Here is a 27,776-nt window from a genome sequence, read left to right on the forward strand (position 1 = left end):
ACCCATATTCATGGCCTCAATGGTGAAAAAGTCTGCCACCAAAAGCCAACAAAGTTTTGCTTAAAAACAAGTTATTTTCAGGAACAGCTCTCTGCTTTAAAGCCCTAATTCAGAATATTGGTTTTGGCTGGTATAACACTGTCTTCTTTCTGCAATTATTAAGCTCTAAAATTTGAGTGTGTGTGTGTGTGTTTCTCCCAACATCATTTCATTTCAAAAGTGTTTGATCCTGAAATAAACCTGCAATTTTTCCTATGGAGAAGGGAGGGCAGTTGAAGGTTTATAGTTCAGCCCAAATGGCTTTATATTTCACACAAGATTATTATAAGATGATAGATGTGAACCTTAAGAATTTTAAAGTCATGCTATCCAAAGAATGTTCATACAACACAGTCTGGGAAATCATCCATAAAACGGTTCCATTATAAAACAAATTTAACAGAACAGAAAAGAATGTTGTGGTTATTGGTTTACCTATAGGACTTCTGAGAGTTAATCTGGATAAAGATTCATGGAGAATCTTCAAAATGATGTAATCGCAACTGATTCCCAAACTGACTTGACCATTTGTGAAGCTTGTGTTCTGTGGAGCTTACTTTAGAAAATGCTGCCATGAAAATGGCAACAATTTATGACAAGGACATAGCTTTATCCATGACGGCATCCCTGCCCCTGAAAACTAAGTTTTACTATCCACTTAGGAACTTTCATGTTTAACTCTCTTTTTATTTACACCAGATTTTATAATAGATACAACCATATCCAACTAAAAACTTTGACACTCAAAGCAATTCTATTTCTTGAGACTTTCTTATGATACAGGAGCCTCACCCCAGGAGTGCTGCCCTGTCCTTTTGCTACAAACATTGTGATATTAGGCAAAGCTAAGGGGAACTTTTTACCCTTTATCATTTCCTCTCTTTTTATTTCTCCAATTCAGAATCAATTATATTTAAGGCAGAGAGGCAATGAAAAGAGAGTGGGCCGAGAGCTGACAAGGTAATTGAGAATGGATGCTGCCCTGATCCGAGGGAAAGAATGCTATCTGTATACATCAATATTTGTCCTGGGCCTCTGTTTTCTCACATTCAGAATGAGCTAGGTGGATTTCATGGTCACATATCACATGATTCTATGATTTTTGGGGGTTACTCATTGTTATTTCTGAAGGCAATTCCAAGGGTATATCGAGCAAAGGCAGCAATTTAGGAGTCAGTGTTCCTTATGCCAAATGGCACCCCACAAATAGCACTCCTTGGGTAACTCTACTACTTGCAAGTTAATGTTCCAGGGTGTTGGTTAGGACTCCACTCTGGTGTTGGTTAAGACTCCACTTTGCAGCTATGCCATGTAAGATTTGGCCAGCAACCTGCACATGACGGTGTCTCATCAAGACACTTGCTAAAAGGACAGGACATTTAAAAACACCTTGACATGGCAGGGAGCTGAGGCAGGGCAGTCACAGTGTTGAAACACACTGGACAAAGCACCACAGGGCTGCTGGTGGCATCTTGAGTTATAATGACCCTCTCCTACAATAAAGGTGTTTGAACATTCAGATCTATTGACTAGAACACAATGCATTCCAGGAAACACTCTCTTGCCTAACTTCCACCCAGGTTCATTTATTAGGACAGAGAACAAGAGTGATTTCAATATTGGGTCCTAAGAAAAAGAAGAGATACAAAGAGAAAAGCGTCACTTTGACAATAATTTTTAACTTATATCACCCGTTAAAGTGATCTGAGGGTAGAAATAAAGAGCACTCAGTAGCCTTCTTTATAACCCCTACACAAACATCCAATAGTTGCTGCCTTTGTCACTCCTATTCTTCCTCTCTCATACCCAGATATAAAAACAAAACCCTTCTATAAGACATTTGTTAGAATGCACCAGGGGGCTGGCTCTTCTCTCCATTTTTTTTTTTTTTTATACACAGACCTGAAGACTCTGAAAGCCTTACTCACACACTCCCTGGCTTTCCAACTGAGGTCCCACCTGCAATAACAGTGCTCCAAAGGGCCTGGATGGCAAGGGCAGCACGAGGGAAATGTGGAAAAATTAAGTGCAGCTCACACTCTTCACTTAGCCTGGGAAGCCTCTTCCCCTTTCTACCAGTCAAATTCTACCCTGCATTCAGGTTCCAGATCAAAGCCCTCCTCCTCGAGGAAGACTTCCTTCATTTTCTCCACACTTGCTTCTAATCCAACCAAAAATAATGTCTTTCTCCTCTAATGACCGCAAATCCCTTAACTACCCTTCTGAATATTTAGAAATACTACCTAATTAGCTTAACTTTTATGGAGAATGTCTCTAGAGTATTAACTTTCACCAAAGCCACTCTCCCACCCCCCAAAATAATCCCTTGAGGGCAGCAACTGGGTTTGGTTGATGTCTAAGGAAAGAATTCAGACAAGTATACAAATACTTATCATATAGGAGAGACTCTATTAAAGACAAGAAGACAGGAATAGACTAAGGAGTCCAGGCTGGAAATTAAGCAACTCCATATCGAAAGTGTAACCAAGATCTTCACACACAGAACAATACCTTGCCTTAAAAAAAAAAAAAAAAAAAAAAAAAAATGGTGGCAGTTAACATTAACTGAGCATAAACTGAGAGTCAGTCAGAGCCTTAAGTATTGTCCAGGTATTAACTCTTAAAATACCCAAAGTAACCTTTGAGGTAGTACTGTTGTTATGTCCATTAGATAAGAGGATGAGACAAAGGAATTGCAGAGAGCTCATGTAATTTCCTGAAGCAAATAGAAGAGCTGTCTTAAAAATTTAGCCAAAAGACTCTAGCTAGTGTGCCTGCCCATCATGCTCTACTGCTTCTAGCGAAGACTGCTAACATCCTGCAAAAACAAAGAGGGGTGTGGTACTATCTAGAACCCACTCAAAGGAGGGTATTTGCAAAAGGACTCAAGACATGACATCATACAAGATAAGGAAAATGTAAAGACAAACATCACATTCTATAGGTCTGCACCTGCATTCAAGGAAAGGTGAAACTCTGAGACTTTGAAAAGGAAAGACTAAAGCTGTAATCTTTTCTAGTTTACCTGACTTCTGCAACTTAGAACTTTTGCTTTGCATGACAAATGTGGTTGTTACCTTGACTATTAACATTAGAAATGCTTCATGATGATTTAGCCAGCATTTTTCTTCCAGAAAAGGTTAAACACCTTTCAGCAAAGAAATGGATGTGAAAAATCAAACTTAAATGGTCAAAGAGAGCATCTTGTGGCCAATCTTAATGATACTTAACTCTCAGTTGAGGAATTCTGTTGTAAACAAACTCTTGAGTCTGTGCAAAACATATTTAATTTCATGCCCTGCTAATCACAGAGCTGTTAAATTCCCTTTCCCATCAGTTGTGAAAAAAAAGTAGATAGATAATAATTGTAATAATAATTTAAGGAACAGTTGGCCCTCAAACAAAATTTGAGCCTAAATGAATTTTCCCATCTGGAATTAATAATGGAGTGGATGGTGAAATTGCCTGGATTTCATTGATGTAAACTTACATTACATTTTTTTAAGTGTCAAAATGTAAGGCTTTGAACATCAAAAGATTCTCACATGCCTGTCACAGAATGTAAAGTCTACACTGCATTTTCAGACAAGCCTGGCCCCTGATGTTTCATTCCAGCAGATTTTAACAACCTGCTTCCTTTCACTGTGACCTTATCTCCTCTGTCACAATAGGCACTATATGTACGTAAATACGGACTGAAATTGGCATCTAGAGCCTGGAGAAGAGAAGATCAGTATCTTCATTTTGCAAACATGTTGCTTTAATCAATTCAGGGAAGTGAAAAAGAAGCTATCGTTAATGCTGCAAGTCAAAACAAGGCCAAGGAGTAAAGGATGGAGGAGGATTTTAAATATTTGGGGACAAGAGGAAGAGGAGGTCTAAAGGAGAATGGTAGTGAGGGTAGGCCAGCTTTTCAGAAAAGAAAAGCTAATGACCAGGAAAGAAAATTTGAAAGTGGGAGTGGAAAAAAGAAATATCCTGTAAAGAAGGAGGGGACAAATGTACTAAAGGAAATAAAATAAGCAGAGTCAGATGGACCAGAATACCAGTAAGAGAGCTTCAAAGGAGATATTCTCATAATAATTTGTATTGATATTTTTTCCATAACCCCAACTAGAAAACACTATAGGAAATGCCTGGAGTACTAACATAGTGTCTCTGCAAGTGGCAAGTTCCTATCCAAAGTTCATTTGCTGAAATCCTGTCCATTCTCAAATACCACCTACTTGAGGGAGCCCCTCCATTTTGGCCCACACTGAAACCCTCCTCCAGTTCCCACAGCATGCTGTCTATACCTCTCCTTTGTCTAGTTATTTTTTATTGAATTTATTAGGGTCGCATTGGTTAACAAAATTATATAGGTTTCAGGGGTACAATTCAATAAGATATCATCTATGCATTGGATTGTGAGTTCACCACCCAAAGTCAAGTCACCTTCCATCACCAATTATCCCCATTTACCTTCTTCTACCTCCCCCTCACCCCTCTTTCCCTCTGGTAATCACCATACTGTTGTCTGTCTATGAGGTGCAAAACAGCTATTTAGTGTTTGTGTCTCCAATTGAATTATAAACCCCATAAAGAAGAAATTACATTTAACCATCTTTTTATTTCTCAGTGCTAGAGCTAGGCTTTGCATAGTAGGCACTGAAGGAGTGGATATGTTATATTACAAAAACCTAGAAGAGAACACTTCCTTCTCTGGTATTCTTGTTAAAGGAAACAGAATTTTAAGGATTTATAAATTTACCCACTAGCAAACACCTACTAATGACAAGCACTATTAATATTTCATTGCTCTTCTCAAGTATACATCAGAAATTCAGAATATGAGCACAATTTTTATAATCATTATCATAGTCTACCTGAAAAAACAGTACACTATAAATATAACATTGCTTTTCTGACCTGAGCACAGGCTCATGACTGTTGGTGTGAAAATCATTTCCAGGAACCTAAAAGAGCTTTCCTGAAATCGCAGCATCCTTCAGCCCCACCCTTCACTCCACATCTCATTAAAAACCAACAGCACTTCCTTCATGCCTCATCATTAATGATAAAGTGAATGAGTCAACTATACAAAAAAAATAAATAAATAATATACTAGGAACATCATTGTATTTTTATAGTGCTTTATATATCTACTATCTCATTTGCTCTTCCATGAGCTTCTGCCATAAGAGGAAGTAAAATAATTATTTTAGGGATAAGGAAACAACTCCACAAGATGTGATTTGCCCCAAGACACACAGTTCATAAGGGGCTCTGACAAGATGCATACTCAGGATTCGGGATTCTCCATATGTTCATTTACACAAAGTTGCCTCCATAATCTAAAGTGTTTAACCAGGCATAAGAAGTAGATAATGGAGCTGCATAAAGGAAAAGACATCTGATGAAAGAAAGAAAGAAAGAAAGAAAGAAAGAAAGAAAGAAAGAAAGAAAGAAAGAAAGAAAGAAAGAAAGAAAGAAAATGAAAAAAGATAGTTAAATTTCCTGAAAAACAAGGGTCCTGAACTATACTTTAAAGCTGTACTCATCAAAATGAGACCACAAACTGACAGTTTCAGAATCATCTAAGAGTTTGTTAGAAGTACAAATTCTCCCACACTATGTTCTCAGACCTAGTGGACCATAATTTCTGAGAGTAAGGTTCCCCAGATGATTTCAATGCATGGCAAGTTTAAAGAGTGTTGTTTGTAAGTTCAGGGAGGACCTGGCAAAAAATAAGAAAGTAACTGGTACATTCCAGGAGGTGGGAAATTACATTAAAAATAAGTGGCTCAGAATCCAGGAAACTCAAAATATGTCAGCAAAGAAGGTCTAAAACAATGGGCAACAGAGGAGGTACCCTGTTAGTTAAAGGTCTAGTTCTAAAGGTTACCAGGAAGTCACACTGTAGAGCATGCTGAATGCAGACAAAGCAGTGCAACATAAGCACTTGGACTCCAGAGTCACTAAGACCCAAGTTTTGAATATTAAGGAGAGAGAGCATTTATATAATAAAAGACTAATATGCAAATCGACCAAATGGTGGAATGACCAGTCGCTATGACGCACAGTGACCACCAGGGGGAAGATGCTCAACGCAAGGCTGGCGAGTGCAGCAGCAGTGGTGGGAGCATCTCCAGCCTTCACAGCAGTGCAAGCTTAGGCCTGCTCCCCCTGGGGAACTATTAGTCAAACATACCCTGAGGGGTCCTGGACTGTGAGAGGGCCCAGGCTGGGCTGAGGGACAACCCCTCCCCCCCGCCCAACCACCACCAGTGCATAAATCTCATGCACTGGGCCTCTAGTACAGAGATAAAGAATACAATCATCATGCAATTCAGGATTAAAGGTCCCATGGGATTCAAGGGAGAATCTCTTTTATCACCTGGAAGAAGATGAGCTCACCAGACAGGTGGGAAAAGGAACGTGGCAGAGGTCCTAGAGGTAAAACACGATCCACTCTGACCAGTGAGATACCCTGGGAGTCAGCATCCTCATCTACAAAATGGAACTCCCATTTGACCCAGTAATCCCACTGCTAGGAATATATCCTAAGAAATCAGAAACACCAATTAGAAAGGCTATATGCACCCGTATGTTCATAGCAGCACAATTTACAATAGCTAAGATTTGGAAACAGCCTAAGTGCCCATCAGCAGATGAGTGGATTAAAAACCTGTAGTACATCTACACAATGAAATACTATGCTGATGCAAAAAACAAAAACAAAAACAACTCTTACCATTCGCAACAGCATGGATGGGCATGGAGAGCATTATGCTAAGTGAAATAAGCCAGTTAGAGAAAGATAAATATCACATGATCTCACTCATTTGTGGAATATAATGAACAACATAAACTGATGAACAAAAATAGATCCAGAGACAGAGAAGCATCAAACACACTGTCAAACCTTAGAGGGAAGGCAGCGGGGAGCGGGGAGAGGGGGGCTAAGTAATCAACCAAAGGACTTGTATGCATGTATATAAGCATAACCAATGGACACAGACACTAGGGGGGTGAGGGCATGTGCTGAGGGGTAGGGCAGTAGTCGGGGAGAGGTCAATGGGGGAAAAACGAAACATAGGGTAATACTTAAAACCAGCGGTTCTCAACCTGTGGGTCACGACCCCTTTGGCTGTCAATTGACCCTTTCACAGGGGTCGCCTAAGACCATCCTGCATATCAGATATTTACATTACGATTCATAACAGTAGCAACATTACAGTTATTAAGTAGCAACGAAAATAATTTTATGGTTGGGTCACAACATGAGGAACTGTATTTAAAGGGCCAGAAGGTTGAGAACCACTGCTTTAAATAATAAAGAATTAAAAAGAAAAAAAAAAGAAAAAGAAACACATACTGAGTATCCACATCGCTTACAAAATATGCTAACATTTGATTATGACTTAATATAATGTGATTACACATTTTAAAAATGAAAGAAAATAAAAATCCTGACCCAGTCAGTTTATAAGGGGACCTAGTGATGCCTCCTAATACAGTATCCAACCTGGAGGTCAGACACTCAATACATTCCATGGGTTTCTTTTCCATTCAGGCCAAGGCAGGGTAAAAGAAGGAAAGAGGCATTATGCCCTCTCAGGCACTAGCTGGTAAGCTGCTGACTTAAACAATGTTTTATCATAAAATGTTCACAGGGCAGCCTGATAAAGGAGTTCCTGTGGTTGGTAACTCTCACACTTGGACGCATTCCACTTCAAAACCTAAGCCTCCTTCACTTCCTGCTTCTCACTCTTACTTTTTCAGAGGGTCTGCAGGTTCTCAAGTTTATCTTGGGCACAGCTTTCTTTCTAAATGACACATAACAATTTCCACAGGCAAAAGTACTCTAACTTCTTCTTTCAGAACAGGGCTTTTGGTTGCCCTGACAATGGATCCAGTTCTACTCTTAGATGATCTGTTGGAAAGTGGACACAAATCAGTCTAGCTGGTTTGCTGGAGGTCTAAGGAATTTTGTCTTCTAAGATATGTTAACTAGGGTTGCTCATAGGAAAACAAAGACCCAGAGTCAAATGAAAGCAAGCTGATGGCTTTCCCACCAAGCTTCCTAAAAGACATAGCATGCTAATGTACATTGTCAATACCTCAGAGGGTGTCAGAACATGCAGCACTTTCCAGGCTTATATGACCACTCTTTTCAGAGCAGTATCTCCTTGGATTAGTATTCAGGAAAAAAATGAAGGGTCAAAGTATGATATAGGTAACCATCTATTACCCTAGAATCAACTCCTAGAAAGATAGTAAAGATGGTAAAGAATTTTTGGTATGCTTTTTCATCTTCCCATTCACTACCCTACTCACTGTTATCTCCCTTGCCTCTACAAGCCTCTTTTCCTCACCACTCCTCAACGCACACTGTTTTGTAAAGAATTTGCTAAACTAATCAGCACTCAATGAACTAACACGTTATTTTTCAGCACCCTGCATATTAGTAAATCTAATCCATCATCATTCCATTTGCACATCTCCTTTTATCATAATCCCACTCATTCAAGGCCAAGTCTAATGTCACTTTTCCCACAAAGCCTTCCTTGGTCCCCTCCCCTCCATTCCAGTTGAAAATGATCATTCTTTTTACTTCTCTGAACTTTCTCAGTATAAAGTTTCTACTTCCTATTTTATAGTTAGTTGTGTGCCGTCTTGCCTTCCCCAGTTGGTTCACCCTCTCCCCTAATGCTTGCACACCTATCATCTTGTTTCAGCCTCACAACATGCTGGGAGGTAGAGAAAGCAGGAATAATAATACTCATTATCCAGAGACAATGTCACTTACTGGTTAAGAGAGAAGCTGGAGCCAGATTACCTGAGTCCAAGTCCTGGCTTTACCTTTAATGAACCAGGTAATCTCAAGCAAGTTGTATAATGTCTCCAGTTCTCAATTTTTCATCTATGAAATGGTTGTAATAACAGTACCATCCTCAGAAAATGGTTGTGTGGATTAAGTGAGTTAATGATGCAAAATGCTCAGAATACTGTCTAACTCAATAAGCATTTAGTAAAAGTCCAAGGAAGTTTAGAAGTGGCCAGGCCAGAATGTTCAGATTTAGGTCATATTTCTTTCCTCAAGAATGTTACATTTCCATATCACTCATCTATTCAATACATATTTTTGAGCTCATAAATCATCCAGGTGTGACTCCAGGTAACTGGGAAACAAACATTACTGGACAACTGGGAAATAAAGAAGACAGATAGTGAACGTATACACTAGCAAGGAGGAACCGGAGGCAGGAGGAAGTCCTTGCAAAAGTAAGATAACTAAACAAACAAGATCACAAAGTGTTTGTTTGTTTGTTTTGGTTTGTCCTCCTGTCATCCTCTCCATCCCAAGGATCCATTATCCCATTCTACTTTGACCAAAACTATACATAGAATGCTTCCTGGTTGACTTAAAGGTGTACTTCTAGAGTTCAACATTTGTTTAAAATCAATTTCTCCAGGGAATGAGCCAGAAAGAATCCCTAGGTTTTTTCTAATTATCCTGCAAATGTATTTTGGGCCCTCCTTCCTCTACCTCAAAACCCAGGTGCTTCCTCAGTGGCTGACATGTGACTCAATAAAAGAATATTTTGTCTTGGCATTCAACAACCATGTCTAGACTTGCAACATGTTTTTATGTGATTTATTACCAGAGGGACATTTCACTACAAGAAAGTGCCATGCACAAAACTGTTGACCATTTTCTCCCTTCATAATTTCAGCTATTAAAGGAGTTATATAAAACTAATTCCATAATTTAATTCCCGAGGAACTTTGAAAATGATGCTTCTGCATCTATGTAAATAGTCATTCATCCTCTCTCCCATCTTTAAGACACATTTTTTTAGCTATGAGAAACATTTTCTCTAATTTAATTTTATTATATTCAAACTTAAAGGCTTTTCATGTTCCTTGATCATTTGTCATGCATACAATCTCTACCTAGATTTGTAATTCACCTGTTTATCTTCCTATCCCACCATTCTGGGGAATACACACAGAGCTGTGCCCTGCATGGTGAATGAAGGTGGTAATGGTTATGGGTGTCTGAGATGGAGGGAAGCATAAAGGGATGCAATAACTAAAATTCCAAGTGGTGGGTGTCCATCCTCCTTCCCAAACTGGCTGAAACTCTCTAGGTTAAGCAATAGCACTCATATCCTTAACCAAAAGCAGCTGAAATATCTGCCAAAGCTTCTATGCCTCTCTATATCTGTACTTGTTTTTTTAAACATATTTTTAATTGATTTCAGAGAGGAAAGGAGAGAAAGAGAAAGATAGAAACATCAATGATGAGAGAGAATCATGATCAGCTGCCTCCTGCATGCCCCACTTGGGGTTTCAGCCCACTACCCAGGCATGAGCCCTGACCAGAAATCCAACCATGACCTCCTGGTCCATAGGTCAATGTTCAACCCCTGAGTCACACTGGCCAGGCTGTACTTGTTCTAAATAATGGTCTTTGCTGACCTGCAATCGATTAAATTGGAAAGTTTATTAAGACTAAAAAGATGCAAAAGTTAAAATCAGACCTAGATGTGATCTAAGCTGGTGGTACTGCCCTCAGCTCTCATTCTGGAGAATCCTTTGCCACTAAAACAACTTCCATGGAGGCCTCACAAAAGCACAGATAGAACCTGAGGCTGGATTAGCCAAGATCTGTTGCCATGGCAAAAATAAGCCACCAAGTCAGAGAATGCTGACTCTAGATTGTCCAGTACAGTGGTTGTCAATAGGTAGGTAAGCTGGTTGTTTAAGCAGTGGAATCATTTATTTAAATGAAATAGTATATAAAACTAAATTAAAAGAAATGCAAGAGTAGAGTTACTCAGGTGGAAGGTCCCAGAGTTCTCAGGGTTTGCTTTGCACCCCATCATCTGAGTCTGTACATCCACCCAAAACCTTGGGGATCCTTGAAGCCTAAATTTAAAATCACTAATCTAATCTAAGTTCAACATTGACAATTCTTCATAGGAAACTAAGGCCCAAAGATCAACAGTGGTCCATGGACACAGAGACAGTATTAGAGCCATATACATGGTTCCTGTAAGAAACCATGGTGCTTTTTCCAAAATATAACATATTTATGTTTTATGATCCTGCACTTTTAGTAGGATTAAGAAGTTGGTAGAACCAATATGCTAAGCAAAATGTTTAAATGCATCCAAGGTTAAGGAGTGGGCAATGGCAAATAAGGCCATGTGAATTATACCTTGGGAAACCCCACTTGGAGAAATACAAACATCCACTCTATATGTGAAAAGTTTCAAGTGATGGTTATGTAGTCAAAATAACAAAACTACATAGGAGAATTGTTTTTAGTTGTCATACATAAATGTGTCAGGCACAAAATCAAACCACTCTAAAATGATGTGAAACCCATTCAATTCTAAGTACAGAAAAACTCAGCAGCATTTATGTAAGGTGTGGGAGACATGTAACCCAAATGTGTTTCTTGGGTTAGTAACTCAAAGTAGAAATTCACTAAAAAAGTGTGAGAAGCCTACAAGAAAGAGCATTGAGCAAAAAAAACATTGTGCGGCACATTAGATATAATAGTCATATGATTAACAAACTGTCACGTCAAACTTTCCCGCAATGTGGGAATACTTTGACACTTCATATTTTTAAAACTGACATTTTGATTCATTACTGTAAATAGCACGTTGGGTAAAATATTGTGACAAGAAACAGATCATATATATACATATATATGCACTCTATATATTACATGTGAATATTTTCCCTAGCTCTGTAAGACTTTAGAATACAGGAAACTTTTTCTTACAGTGATAGTTTGGGTCAATATGTAAACAGGCTATTGCACTCCTAAACTACCCATTTCTCTTGTAAGTAGGCAGATGGACAATGTTTCCTCATTCCATAGAGAGCCTACGAAGCAGAGGGATCTCAAAAGTGATAAAATGACTTCTAACAAGATTTGGAATACGCCTGCCAGCTCAAGTGAAAGATGTTATAAAACTTGTTTTAATTGAAAGCACCTGAGTTCACAAAATTCATTGCCACCAATATATGTAAAACCTTTCTCGTGTCTTCAGGGGGCTCCCAGTCTACTCAGAAAAGCAGAGACACACATATACAATTCTAAAGTAAGGCCGACTGCTTCAAACATACAACAAGGGTACAAAACGCTGCTATTTTTCCTTTTTCTTTTTTTCCTTTCCTTTAGTGTGTATGGGCATTGCTTATAATAAATAACATGATTTCTCAATCATTGTTCAGAGCAATCTGATTCAATTGAATTAAACAAAGTGTGGGCATAAAAGGGGAATGAAAAAAATTAGAAAGCTTGCAAGAATACCCAGATCCCCAAGACAAACTTTGTTCTCAAAGAATATATAAAGATAGTGTTTGTTCCCCATCTAATACCAAACAGTACAATTTTCCAACTTTTCACTTCACCTACAGTTGTAAAACAAAATATAAAATGTCCATCCTCCTGAATATACAAGTTTCTATTTCAATTTTTTTAAGTAATTCTAAAATTATTATGTACTTTCAAAGTATAGACAACTTTATAAACACACACACACACACACACACACACACACTACGAGAAATAGATTTACAAGCATATTTATCTTATGCGTTTTCTCTCTGGGCGTTATGTCATTATTATTCAACTCATTCTTTTTAAACACCTGGAAAGTTAGATACTGAAAGGAAACATAAGATCTATATATATCAAGATATTGTATTCACTGCAAATAAGCTTTGCTTCTGTACTAAAATTTAAATTAGGTAATGATGTTCTTCCTCAGCATATAATTTAAAAGGAAAAAAAAAAAAAGACTGCTCCACATTTGTGGTTTTCTAGAAAGGATGCAGAAATGCTATCAATCAAACTCCAAATCACATAAAAGTTAGAAAAGTGTAATAGATATTATTTAATGAATATGACAAATCTTGAGGAAAACCTACAAAATATCAATATCAACCAAAATCTAGGCTTTAGCTACAGCACTAAAAAAAAATATTGCATCCTTCTTTGTAATTAAAAAAAAGTGCTCTCATTGTTTTTCTTAGCTAGATGAGTCAATCAATTCATTTAGGGTAGAAGGCTTTGCTCCTGATATGCTGAATGTATCCAGATTTATTTAAAGTTGAAAGAGTCTTATACACTATTCTGAAGTCCATTTCAAACTAAATAATATAGCAAATAAGCAAATTAAAGGATACAGCAGTTTTCCCCCTGACTTACTGGGGCGGGGGGCGAGGGGGGCGGATCAGCACAGCATTGTTCAAAACATTACAATAAGTCACTGTGTGAAACTGAGTCCTTATAATTAATTTTCTAAACTCTGAAGGGGTAGGTTATAACCTTAAAAGATTGGAGACTCCTCAATAGAAGCTGAGCCACTGTTATGGAACCACCCTTCCTTAAGTACTGGGAAGGAGCAGAAGTAACATCATAACATTTGAAGACAGAAGACCCAGATGCAAATAAATCTCCACCATCTATTACTTGAAGTGAATTTGGGCAGCTTACATGACTTTAATTTCTTCATTGCAAAATGAAGATAATACTAGACAGCATACTGAGTTTTATAAAAATTAACTACGATTCTACAAGAAATCTGATGGAATCCAAATTGGTGAGAACACTGTTCCCCAAAATCAAAATTTGCCCATTTTTACTGTCAATTAATAAAAAATTTTAAGAGATCACCTGAATTCAACTCAGTTCAGCTCAATAAAAATTTACTCAATGTTCATCATATGTGAATTAAGACTATGTTAGGTGCCATGATTGAAAGATGGGAGAGGGTGTATGAGGGGAAGTGAAGGAGGGAGCAAGAAAGGAATGGAATATGATCACAATTTCTGCCCCAGGACCCCATAATCTTGTGGATGAGAAAGCATTTCATATATGAACTACCTGAAGAATACATAATACTGTAAAGTAAAATAAATAAATAAATAAATAAATAAATAAACAAACAAACAAACAAACAAAAAGTGGTGCTGACAATGGCTCTTATGGCAGTTTAATGCCCAGTCTTACTTAAGATCAAAAGGGAGCAATAAACATGATTTTGTTTGCCCCTGCTCCTCTGAGCATCTACTTCTCAGTGGCCAATCTGGAATCTGACAGAAAAGACTCTCTGCAGATGGGCACTGCTGAGTGGCGCCCTGGGCATTTACCCTGGACATCAATCGCCCCCACACTACCCCAATAATTGCCTCCTCTGCCCATTCCTAGGGACAGCAATGTGCCCAGACCTGGTTCATCTCCATCCACAGCCTTCCAGGCTGAAAAGGGCCCTTAGGCAGGAATAAGTGTGACAAAGTCTTAACATTTGAGGGCTGGGAATCAGGAGACCTGATATCCTACCCCAGCCTTGTCCCCACTTCACTCTGTGACCTTGAGCAAGTCACTTCCACTCAATGAACTTCAGCAGCTTCACCCATGAAACGAGAGCAAAGGATATTTAAAAGCCCTTCTTGGTCCTAAACATTCAATGCCGGTGCCCTCACCTCCAGCTTCCAACAGTCTCCAAGTGACAACTGAGGGCTCGCCAGTCACACAGCTCCCACAGAGGCACTGACATGACCACATCAATGGTTTCTATTGTGGGGAAGGTCAGGGACTCCTTCAGAAAATAGCTGATCTAAACAGAGCCCAAGGAGTGTCATGGCAACACTGCTCACAAGCTGCCAGAGGTAGGGAGGAAACGCAGCCAATCTGCGTGTGCAGCTGCCACATTTCAGAACAGCACTCAAACCTCGTTAATATCATCTTGCTTAATACTGAGTCCCATAGATCATAAGCTATTTTTACTGTGTATTTAACAGATTTGTGTGTCGCCTTCCCTGCCAGCATTTTCACAGTCTGGGACAGAGGACTCTGCCATCAGAGAGCCTTCAGGACCGAAGGCCACCCAGGGTTAACTCAGGAGAAGGAGGGAAGGGAAGAAGAAAGATGAATAGAAGGAAGAAAAACATACTCAGTGGTGTTGGAGGCTCAGAGGAGGAGGGCGTAAGATGCAATAAAGGTGAGAACAAGCCAATACTACAAACACTCAAGTGTGAGGTCCTCAAGTCCCAGCTCTCCAAAGACTCAGTGCTGAATGTGTAGAGAGAGAGTGGAAGACCTGAGTCCTTTCTTGTACTTGGGTCAATACATGCCCTGCCACCTCAGTTTTGATCACAGCCTCTGCTTGCTTTCCCTGGCCTTCACAATCTTAGAGTCATCACATGGGCTGCTCTGCAGAGCCCTATGCCCACATTTTAGGAGGTAAGCGCATATCCACTACTGTGTGCTCTTCAGAGCATATAGGGAAGGGCTTGTGCTAAATGTCCTGCGTACAACCTGGCTTCCCTCATGTAGGAATGGGAATTCTACCTATAACAACTGATCAAGCTAATCAATGTGAAAGCACCGGTCACATAGTAGATACCCAATAATCGTCTGCTGCTTTCCATCTGTTTCATGCAGCAGTAGAGCCATGTGTACCACCCTCATCCTCAATGGTCTTCATAGAAAGGAGCAACCCAGGCAAGGCCTGCTAAGTGGTGAGCAGGAGCTTGGGCCCCAACCATCCCTTCACTAATTGGTCAGATAGGGGCACCAGTCTCAGACCTGCTGCTATCTGGGCAAGAAAAGTAGGGTAAGTCATTTCTTTCCTTGGAGGGGGTCTCAACTAAACAGATGATTTTCATGTTCCTTTCTAGCTCTGAAAGTCTATAAGCCTGTAAGTCTCATATGCATCTTAAAAACAATCAACAAGCAAGGGGTGGGGGGAAACACCGAAGAACACAGTTATGTGCTTCTTTATTGAGCATGATGTCCAGGGCATTATGCCAGGAGCTAAAGAAAATTCAGAGAAGCAGAGAGTAGTCCTAAGATTCAGAAACCTAATATGTGTATGCAGGAGACAGGGGGAGAGAGGAGGAGAGCAAACATGGAAAGATGGCAATATAAAATAGAGTTTAATTATAAAACAGCGTCCCATGCTAATGCTAAGATTATACTTCAGAGCCCAGGGGTAGAGAGAGAAGACTTCCCTGGGAGGAAGCACATGCGCTAGTCCTCCAGGCAGAAAGGCAAGGCCCACACAGGCAGAAATGAAGCAAGGTGGCATTTCATCAGAGCCAGTCCTCTCCAGAGGAAGATCATCAGTAACTAAGATGATTAAATGTCTTATTTGTTTTATGTCTTAGATCATTTTAGAATTATGTTTCATACATTAAAGGCTAATAATAATGACCATTACAGTAATAACAGTCACCCCAGCCACCCATCATCATAACGCTATGTGGGGCAGTAGGGAGAGCACTGGAATAGGGAACAGGACATTGGGTTCTGGGCCCGGTGCCATTGACACCATCAGCTGCCAGGGTTCAGCCAAATGGCTCACTGGCTGTGGAATAAGAGAGCTTGTAGAATTCCAGTTGGAGCTCTTGAGGCTCCTTGAGAACCAAATTGCTAAAGCTCATGTTTTGCAGATAAAGAGACCAAGGATCACCAGAATATAAGTGATTTCTCTCAAATACACATTTCGGTCATCTATGCCTAGTTCTCTGGATAGAGCTGGTACTCGCCTGCTTCTGGGTCGCACCTCAAGCTGATCCTTACCTGCCAGAGATTTCCACTCGAGTCCCTGTAATATGACATCAAAGTCCATGTAATCATTTCTCAAAGCCAACTCCAGTCTCTGCTTTGTAATATAGCCCCAGGTATAAAGAGTCCCCCAAATTCTCTCACTCACATAGTATAATTACTGAGCTCACATATCACACTGAGTATTGGCTGGCCTGAATCAAATTAACCTCTCACACCTGCCAGCTCCCTCCTTCAATTTCTTAGCAAGCCACCTTGCTTGGTAGGTGCTAAGCAAATGCTTTATTAAGTCAGGTTGTTCTGGAACCTTAGTTTTCTGACACTCAGCCAAGTATCTTAGTTTTCTGACACTCGGCCGCCTCCGATCATCACAAGCCAAAGTGTGTGCAATCCCCAGAGCAGCCAAAACAGTTTCAACTACCTCCAAATCCATCAAGCTATTTATCAGACTGACAAAACGTGTAGCAAGAAAGAAGAGACGTAAAGGAAAGGAGACTAGGAGCAAAGGGCATGTGCTACAAATAGAGTAACAGGAGCACTCGTATTATCATTCCAGTTTTATAGGAAAGAAATGTCCAGTGCAGAGAGTCAATGGCTGGCCCAGGGTCCACTACAGAGCCCCAGTGGGACAAGGAGGTTCAGTTCTGCAGTTAAAAGGGCACTGATTTTCCCCCTTGCAGTAAACTGGCAGATGGAAGTCTCAACACTTAACCATCAGCTGGGCAGGCCCATCCGGTCTACTGCAGAGGGTGAAAGACATCTGCAAAGGAAGAGCATAACAGCCATCTATAGCAGTGATGGTGAACCTTTTGAGCTCGGCGCGTCAGCATTTTGAAAAACCCTAACTTAACTCTGGTGCCGTGTCACATATAGAAATTTTTTGATATTTGCAACCATAGTAAAACAAAGACTTATATTTTTGATATTTATTTTATATATTTAAATGCCATTTAACAAAGAAAAATCAACCAAAAAAATGAGGTCGCGTGTCAACTCTGACATGCCTGTCATAGGTTCGCCAGCACTGATCTATAGCAAAGATTTTATACTGAAGGACACTCAGCCAGTAATGTTGGAGTGAAAGCAGTCAGAAAGATTTAGGAGGCAGACCTGTGTAATTCCAGAGGCAACCCAAAGCACATATCATATGGGAATTAAAACAAAAACAAAAAAAAAAACAAACAAAAAACTTTTAACCCATGAGAACTCAGATGCCAGCACATGCAGCGATGGCCCCAGACAGACAGCAAAGGCATATTGGCACCACTGTAATTTGTCCATTCACCAATATGCTTCCCAAAAAAACACCCATATGCTTTCTTTTAGCTTCCATATGCTTTTTTAGCAAGGAAACTAAAACATTTCATTAGTTTTCAGTAATTAATAATTACTTATTTCACAATAGTCACCCTCATTAAAAAACGAAAATAACTGATTAAGCTGCAGGATCCTGGCTTTCAACTCAAGCTTTTATATATTTTTTTAAAAAAATTCTCCCCCTCTAGGAATTGAGTAATAGAGTAAAACAGCCAGTGTGGAAATATTCACACTACGGAGAATGAAGAGTTATCATACACACAGCCCAGCATTCCTCTCAACTGAGACATCACAGTTTAATGAAAAGAACATGGATTCGGAGCAGAAAGACTTGGGATCCAATCCCAGTTTGACCCCTGGTGAATAGTACTTCTGAGGAAACATAGGGCGTTGAAAAGATAAAGCCCGCTGCATGCCTTCAACCAGCCTTCAAGTATTCCCAGGGAGCAACTTCACAGGATTTCTTCCCACTATCGAAAAGCATGGGTAAGGCATGCCCAGAATGCTGGCAGCATGCCCATCATTGTTGGCAGGCCATGGCCAATAGCCTTGAAATTGATCTGGGGCCTGCAACATTCCTTTTCATACTCTAATGAGCGTATGAACTACCTGGGGATCTTGTCAAAATGCAGATTGAGATTCAGGAGGTTGGGAGTGTGGCCTAAGATCTGCATTTCTAACGAGCTCCCAGTGAGGTGGATATTCCTGGTCTTCAAACCAAATGTTGAGAACCAAGGACCTAAAAAGTATCAAGATAAAGTTAGGAAATGGCATCTATAAAAACAGCACAGCAGTGCCTGTCTCACTATGATGAGGATCATTAATTATATTGCCAACAGTGCTTCTGAGTATTGAACAGCACAAAAGTATTTCACGTATCATAACAACAGTCCTGTCAGTCAAGTATGATTTCCATTTTACAGACAATAAAACTAAGATCCAAAGAAACCAAGTAATGCATGCAAGGTCATGCAGCTTCATATGCTGTTTTCCCAATTCAGGTATATATGCCTGTCTGTGTGAGAATAAGTCAAGAAAGATAGAAAATCAAAACAGTAGATATGATAGTAGAGTGCTGGAATGAAGTCTGGTTCTTGTTCTCCCTCCGTGTCCCCATCTGCAAGATGAAGGTGTTGCCCTGACCATCTCTGAGGCCTCTTCCATCTCTGACACCAACTTGGCTCCCATGTCTCCCACATATACTCACAGTGGGTCGTTAAGCACTGAGCATTAACTTCACACATGTGGCAGTCATTACATCTTGGCACGATCCAATTTCTAGCTGCTCACATCTGCATTTGTGCTGATTTATGCATGGTCAGAAGTCTATCTCTGTTAAAATCCCACACTCAATATAACAGAGAGAAAACAACAAATGTATTCCCCAAGGAATTAAAATTCCAATTCAGCTGATAACTCACCATCTGATCAGGGTAATTTGACCCTTATCACTCTTTGTCACCTCCATCTCTCACTTACAAAAATGGAGGAACTGAAACCACTAACCTGAGAGGAGTTTTTTAAAAAGGAAAAATATGAGTTATTTGTAACACAGTTTATACAACTATCCAACATTTCTGATTCTACATTAAGGTACCAGATAAGCATTTAATTAATTACCTGTCATATAATTGATTTCTAAGGGTTGGAGTATTGTTTCATTGTTCCTATTTGTATTCAGTATTATCTCTGCAGATACTCACATATTTGGGAGCAAATCTAGATTTAAATCCAGACTGTGCTATTTATTAGCTGTATGACTTTGGGCAAATTATTCAACCTCTCTGATCTTAGCTGCTGCATATGAAAAATGGGAAAAATAATTTCTACTTTATGAGATTAAATGAAATAATATATTAAAATGGCTGACATTTAGGATATTGTACGATATAAGGAATTTTAACGAGTGAATGAATGAATGAAGCAAGCAGGATAGGATTTTCAATAGTAAAACATCACTCATCAGTTTAACACAAGTAAAAGGCCAGAGTCATGCTCATAAATAAAGCTGAGACTCAGAGTAGAAAAATATGTGAATTATGGGAAAAATCCCACAACAACAGGAAGTGTATGTTACTCAAATGTCACCTCTGACTTCCCACTCTAAAATTATCTTTTGCTTAACCTAGAACCTAAGTATGGCCTTCAAAAGGTCTACAAAATTGAAAGTATAGACAACATTTTCTAACCTTTTTATAGATTCATATATGAGCTTCCAAATATTCCATAACCCTCTCGCCTACTCCCAAGCACACACACACTCACACATATATGCTTGTGCACGCCCACAGACACACACAACACACACACACACACACACACACACACACACAAGGAACAATGGTATTAGGCAAATACCTTTACAGAAAGGGTAAACTGTCAACTGAGCAAGAAATAATGACTTCCAATTCAGAGAGAGGGGAGCTGAATTCAAGACCAGACTTGGGGGCAAACTTGCTATGGGACTGAGGGCAAAACAGAAATTCATGAAAACCAGAGCTGGGGGAACTTTGTTCTCAGCTATTCTACCCTCCTCCTTCTCCCATCTCATTCATGGAGAAAGTAAGGTTCAAAGGAAGATCATCCTTCACCAAAGTCATATCCAATAAATTATATACAGAATTTGAACTTCACACTCAATGAAATGATTTCCACAGTCTGTATCTTAGTATTAGGAGGACCACGATTAGTGTTTATATCCAGAGGCTTCTACATTATCTTCTAATTAATAGATAATTACTATTCTCTTCTCTGGACCTAGAAATGTCATGAAAACATGAGTTTGGTTTTGGCAACGTTCATTCCAGCTGCTTCTCAGTCCCAGCCCAGTCCCACAAGAGTAAGGCAGAGAGAAAGCCCGAAAGTGAGAGATGCTGTTATTAATCTTGTGTAGCACGGCAACTGGGAATTGCAGGCCTTGAGCTATATTTCTCTCTGTTGGCTATTATTCTCCTGTTCTCTTGATTATTATTCCTTCATCTGTCTTCTCTTTATTGATGTTCCCAACTATGCACAGCAAACAGTCAGCTAAGTGCTCATCCTCAGCTTCCTATCATTCGTTGGATCAGAAAACAGGTGGAGGAAAGAGATCAGGTTATGGAGTAGAGAAACATGGGGAAAGATGATTTATTTTTATTTTTCTAACCAGGAACTTGATGTTACTGGAGGTAGTGGATGGCCAACACATAAATGCCCAATCAATTCAAATGTATAATTACAAGCTCTTTTAGTATGTAAAAGATTCAAAAGCTATATAGAAAAATAACTACTTTCACACAGGGTCTCTTGTAGAGTCATAGAATTTTCCTATGACTTTGGAAAAGTAGCAGCAGAAGGGAGAAAGAAGGGGCTAGGAAGTAACATCACAGATAATAAGACATTTGACTAGAAGCAATGCCTTTATCAACTGGTCCTACTCCATCTGTTGTGAGATGTTGAAATGGGTCCTAGAGAGAAAAAGTGACTTGCCTGAGGGACATGGCCTGAGCTGGGATTAGAATTCGATTCTCATGACTTCTGGTTCACATACCATAACATAAAACATACTGCTTCACTACCCAGAACAATGTTATCGTATCCAGGTAACTACAAAAGATAATTTAATTTAAAACTACTGCCTCTATACCCACCTCAGAAAACAATAACTGATGAATTTGATTTAAGGCAGACTAGGGTTGTTCCATCAAATTGTAATAAACAAGTCACTTTAGCAATATAAACAAGTCCATGAAAATTAATTGGGTATTATTCATCCTTGCTAATAAATCAGACTGTGGAAAACAGGAATAATCAACGGTGTTCAGGAGGCCAGAAGCCGGTTCTTGTTCAAGTACAGATCTTGCCTATTAAAGAACATTGGGTATCAGCTCAAAATAGTAAACAGGGTATACAGTTTCAGATTCCATAAAGTGCAGCTTTAAATAGTCTTGGTTTGGAAATGGGACAGGGAACACACCACAGTCAGTGGATCAACGTTAAGAGCAGAGAAAAACAATGATTATACTCATTAAGTGGGTGCCTGTTGACACATCTACTGTCAAGTCTAATTATTTATTTAAACTGTTATTCTCTCTTCATTACTGCCACTGATACCAATTCTTACCACAAGATTATTTTAAATTCTATAGCAGGTCCCCAAGATATTTCCTTCTCCATTTTCCAAAGGTTATTTGGAAAGGTTTTATCCTCCTCTCCCCACCAGCACCGACCTCCAAAATTCAGAAGATATAAAGAGATGGATAAATGATAGATAGATAGATAGATAGATAGATGATAGATAGATAGATAGATAGATAGATAGATAGATAGATAGATAGATAGAGCAAGATAGATAGATAGGAAATCCCTCTTTCTTATGAGCAATTTTTCCAGGCTTGATTAAACCCCTATTTGTAGTTTCAATATGGGTTTCAGTGAAAAGGAGGATGGCAGTTTACCATTTTTCAAAGCTTATTCTATTAAGCTTATTCTATTAATATTTAACAATTAGCACTTGGAGAAAAGTTAATATAATGTTTGCAGTTTCTAAATGAGTAAGTTAGATCTCTAACAGAGCTATCAAAATCTATTATTACATGTCTACAGCCATTCTTTTTTGATATATTTATCCATGAAAATACATGAAATACATGAGAAAGGAGAGTTTTTCAGGGGTATTTTATGGACTATAGAAGGATTGAATGATGGGCAGGAGCCATTCTTGTATTTTTAGCCACTACCATTTCTTGTAACCCTCTCTTTGCAGTCATGAGAATAAAATTTAACTAACACAAGTGGCTGCTACATCTGATCTAATTATAGAGGAGTTTAGCCACCCATATACCACCCGCCTTATTTGCACATGACATGTTTTTTATTCAATTTTATGGTGAATATTAGCTTTGAAAATCATATTAATGTAAAACCATAATTTCCACTTAATTCTAAATCACTAACTCCTACAAATATGGAGCCATGTTGATAAACTTCAATTCTTTTCAATGTCTATGTAACTAAAGTCATGTTACAAGTTCAAGATCATATAAGATCATGAAAATAACATAACAAAGAAATAAAAATATTAAGCAGAAGCATTTACATTATTTTTATGTTGATATCAGATCTTCCAAAAAGATGCTAGGATACCAATCCTACAGTTAGGAATACCATATTAACTACTGCCCCTCTTTTTGCCTAAGACTTCTAAATGATGTCATAGAACTTGGCAGAGAGAACCTGGAAGTGCAGATATCAGCTAGTTTAGAGGTAGGAAAATATTCACATTCTGAAACTTTTACAACTACCATGCTTCTTTCAATTTTTTTTTATTTTTTTTTTTTTGGAATCCATTTTCTGGACAAACTTGAGAAGAATGTATTCTTCAGGGAAAGGCCAATCTCCTTCACACAGGTCCTTTAAGAGAGTACCATGCAGATATTATGGGTCCTGGATTTCAAGACTCTAACTCATTTTATTATTCCTAGGAATTATGGTTGTTGTAACCTTGGATTATATATTTTTGAGATGTTTTGGGGAGCAGATAAGAGATGGTGATGGACCTAAATAGTAAAGTTTGGTCCTTTTAGAGCCAAATAAAACTGGCAGCAAAATGGAATGAAAAAATGCACTCAAAAAAGGGGCCAGGAGCCTGGCTGGCATGGCTCAGTGGTTGAGCATTGACCTAAGAACCAGAAGGTCATGGTTGAATTCCTAGTCAGTGCACATGCCTAGTTTCAGGCTCTATTCCCAGTATGAGGTGTGCGGGAGACAGCTGATCAATGATTCTCTTTCATCACTGATGTTTCTCTCTCTCTCCCTTCCTCTCTCAAACAACAAAAATACATTTTTTTAAAAAAAATAGGGGCCAGGAAACTAGAGAGAAAGTCCTCCTGTCACATGGTATTGAAGCATACAAGATGACAATAGATAAGAACATTCTAGTACATAGCATATTATAAACACTTAAATACTCATTAAATCAAAATTTTCTGCATGGCCCAGATTTTTGAGCTTTTGGTATTAAACCTTAAGGAGTAAGAATGGAAAGGGGAAATTAAGTCAAGGAGACATAAAAGGAGGGCAGTTCATTGTCTTGATCATTCTTCAGTTTGGGTGCTCATGAAAGACCTTTGTGTTTCTTCTGTTGGGAGTGAAATCAACTTTAAACATTATTGCCTACGATGCCTATTAGCATTTCATAAGCACGAAGCCAATCCTCTCTTACCTCGTAGGATGGTCAGTGGACACAAGCTTCAGCAAACTTCAACACTAGTCTGTAAATGAAAGATTGGGTAAAAATTACTCTTAGGTACTAAGCCATATTTATTTCTAAATAATCATAAACTCTTATATCTACATAGTGGTTTCTTGTTTTGCAAAACATTTTCACATTCGTATTCACATTTCACCCCACACCAACCTGATAAAGAAGCAGGAAGAGATTATTCTACTGACTTCATAGGTGGGGAAACAAAAGCTCACTGAGGGATAGAGAAGATGAGAAGGGAACCAACATCTCTCTCACAATAAACTGCACAAATACCATGTGAAGTGGGTATTATTGTCTTCATTTTATAGATGTGGAAACTGAGTTCAGGAAAGGTAAGTAACTTGCCAAAACTACATAGTACAGTATAGGGCAGGGTATGATTTTGGACCCTCTGGTCTAGTGGTCTTTTTCCTTATACCTCAGTTTCTCCTAATAAATGAGGTTGGGAAAACACAGACTTAACAGCTCATTGACTTGATCTACTAGATTGGTGAAAGGGGGAATAATAAGATAAAACTAACTATTTGACTGACATGAGGAAGTAGGACACACACACACACATGGGATTTAGAGCTAGTCAAACTTGTCTTCCTCTCACCAATGGCCTTAGGCAAGTTACTATCTGAGTGTCAATTTCCTTATATGTAAATGAAGATTATAATATCTGCTTTATAGCCAAAGCTCACTTAAACATTATTTGGAAAATTTTCCTCCATTATTTCATAACAATATATATGGACAGTGGTGATACACACAACTATAATATTTCTTTCTATGAGCCTGTTTTTATGATGAAACAATGATGCTATAAGCGTGATGCTAGAAAATAGCTTTGGGCTGGGTATTCTGTGCCCCTAAAATACTGCAATATTTATCTATGTCAATCTCGCATAGCCTCACCTAACAACAACACAAAGAACTTCTGTTCTAAAAGGCAAAGCCTCAAAATAAAAAATCAAGTGGCTCCTCAGCCCCTAAACTAAGTCAAAGACTGCAGGCATATCTCAAGTCCTTTTAAAGTTTGTGCTTATACAGTGCCTTAGGTTCAGAGAGATGGTGCTTCTAATAAGACTGCAATGAAAGCAGTTGCTTTAATACAATGGATAGATTTACTGAGAATTATAAGACCTCTAGGAAGTTTTTGTAATATATCCCATTTTCATATAAGACTCAAATCAGATTAAGAACAGAACATGGGCCTGGCCAGTGTCTCTCAGTGGTTGAGCATTGGCCTATGCACCAGGAGGTCACTGGTCAGGGCATATGCCCAGGCTGCAGGCTCCATCCCCGGCATGGGACATGCAGGAGGCAGCTGATAGGTGTTGATGTTTCTCTTTCTTAGATGTTTCTATCTCTCCCTCTCTTCCTCTCTCCCTAAAATTCAATAAACATTTTTATTTTTAAAAGAAAGAATAGAACATGATAGATAAGATGCACTACAAAAACTTCTTGTCATATGCCACCAAAATCAAAACATTAATCATGTGGAAAATATTGCATGACTGTTTTTGTTTTTCTTAATGATTTTTAAATTAATTTTTAGAGAAAGAGGAAGGGAGAGGGAGGGAGGGACGGGGAGAGAGAGAGAGAGAGAGGGATTTCAATGTGAAAGGGAGACATTGATCAATTGCCTCCTGCATGTCCCCTATAGGGGACAGAGACTGCAACCTGGGTATGTGCATCAACCAGGAATCGAACTAGCAACCCATCCATGCATAGGATGATGCCCAACCAACCAAGCCCCACCTGCCAGGGTCTGCATGACTGTCTAATCTCAAATAATTGTCATTATAACCCCAATTTTACCAACAAGGAAACCAAATATCAATGATTGCATGGTTAATATGAAACAGATACAAAAATAACCATGTGCCTTGACACGGAAACCAGTAAAGACTCTCCCACTCACAATGCAGCCTCCCATTCGGGAGTGCTCTACTTGTAGGGAAAGGGAAAATGAGTCTCTACCATAGAAAAGTCAATTGTCAAGGCACCAAAACACATTCAGTACTGAGTCCTGCTTCACTGGCAAGTGAAAGGAGAGAGAAAACTTCACATCTGTGGTCTAACCCGAAGGTAACACATTACTGAACTGATGCAGAAGGAGTGTTAGATGCAAGGTTACAATGAACACTTTCTCAGCTCTTGCCAGTGAGGTTTCAAAGATGCAACATCCTTGAGCAAGCTCTCAAAACACAAGCCACAGAAACAACAGAAGTTGACACCATGAAATTTTCAATAAAAGGGACTTCATCAGTAAGTCTCAAGCAGTAGAAAAGCTGAAGCCTTCCAGCTAAGAAGGCTTCACCAGCCCTCATCACATTATTTTAGTATCATGTACCCTCAGGAATTCTTGTTTCCTGATGCAATGGAGTTCTCCACTAGACCCAGAAAGTGATCTGGGACAACTGACAAATCCCATTCTAGCATCTTGGTAATGAGGCCAGTATCCTTTGCTGCCTCTGTGTATTTCATGACTGCTGAACCAGAACCTGGCATGTCTGCATCCTTTGTCAAACCACCCATCCTTTTCCAAGAAAACATGTTCTCATCTCCAAAAGCAATTTCAAGCAAAAAAAGAACCTGTACAATCAATCTCTAACTTACAAAACTTCAACTTATTAATTAGAATTATGCAAAAGCATAACTCACCAAACCTAGTTGGGACTAATATCAAATAATTGATCATTTCTACTACATTTTGGGGAAAATAGGAGGGAATAAATAAAACCAGAGGGGACATGAGAGTGGAAAGAACAAGGATGGAGAATAAAGGGAGAAAAAAGCAGAAAAGAATAGAAGAACATGAGAAAAGAAAAGCACAGAAAGACCTGTTTCAACAAGTTTTTCATAAACCATGATATCTCTTGAATAGACCACTGTATCCTAGGTAATTTTTAATCAATGTTACTCTAGGATGATGATTCTAACATTACGAACAAAAATTCCAACCAATTGGAACTAGATTTGCTGAGACCAATGTAAAGGTACCTCTTAATACTTGCTACTTTATGAGTGCTATATTTCCAATATGAAATATGAGAGAACCTTTAAAACTCCCACTAATCCCAAAAATAGATAGCTCCTCAGCAGTGTGGTCTCAGATGTTCTTTCTGAATAGGGGATGTTATCTTGAAAACAACACTTGCATGAAGATTGAGGACCTGAGTTCTGCTCTTAGCCCTATAATTCCCAAATATTTTTAATTAAAAGTTGCATAAAACATATATTTTTCTGTTTATCTTTTCACAGGTCTTGACCATGGTTATCCCTAAACCACTGTGAAAAGGCCAGAAATTATTTTGTCTAGACTCTGTGCATTTTGGTAAGTTTTATGTGGTTGTAAAGGTGGTGGTGAAAGGATGACTTATACAAAGACTTGTTAATTAAACAATGTCATAATCTTAAATATGATTATTAGGACATCTGTCCCCAAGAGCAATTGAAATGCTAGATTAGGACAAAGGCATTAGATGACAAACATGGAATGTCATCTACTGCCATCATCAAACCCTCTATGAAGAATATATTCAAATGTACTCTCTCACCCGCCACCCTCAGATAATTATCATGAATACGACATATTCCATG

At 38.9% G+C, this 27,776-nt stretch overlaps 1 protein-coding gene across 9 annotated transcripts in view; it reads right to left on the minus strand.

Moving 5' to 3' along the window:
• The window catches only part of LOC118675946 (LIM domain containing preferred translocation partner in lipoma), a 665,496-nt gene that overhangs the window by 461,296 nt on the left and 176,424 nt on the right, over positions 1–27,776 (minus strand). For all 9 annotated transcript variants that reach the window (XM_036348973.1, XM_036348974.1, XM_036348968.1 and 6 more), the window contains one exon: positions 24,141–24,189. The gene's annotated coding sequence lies outside the window, so the exon portion shown is untranslated. The remainder of the gene's footprint in view (positions 1–24,140; positions 24,190–27,776) is intronic.

The sequence above is a fragment of the Myotis myotis genome, unplaced genomic scaffold (genome assembly GCF_014108235.1).
Source record: "Myotis myotis isolate mMyoMyo1 unplaced genomic scaffold, mMyoMyo1.p scaffold_m19_p_2, whole genome shotgun sequence".
Taxonomy (NCBI): Eukaryota; Metazoa; Chordata; class Mammalia; order Chiroptera; family Vespertilionidae; genus Myotis; species Myotis myotis.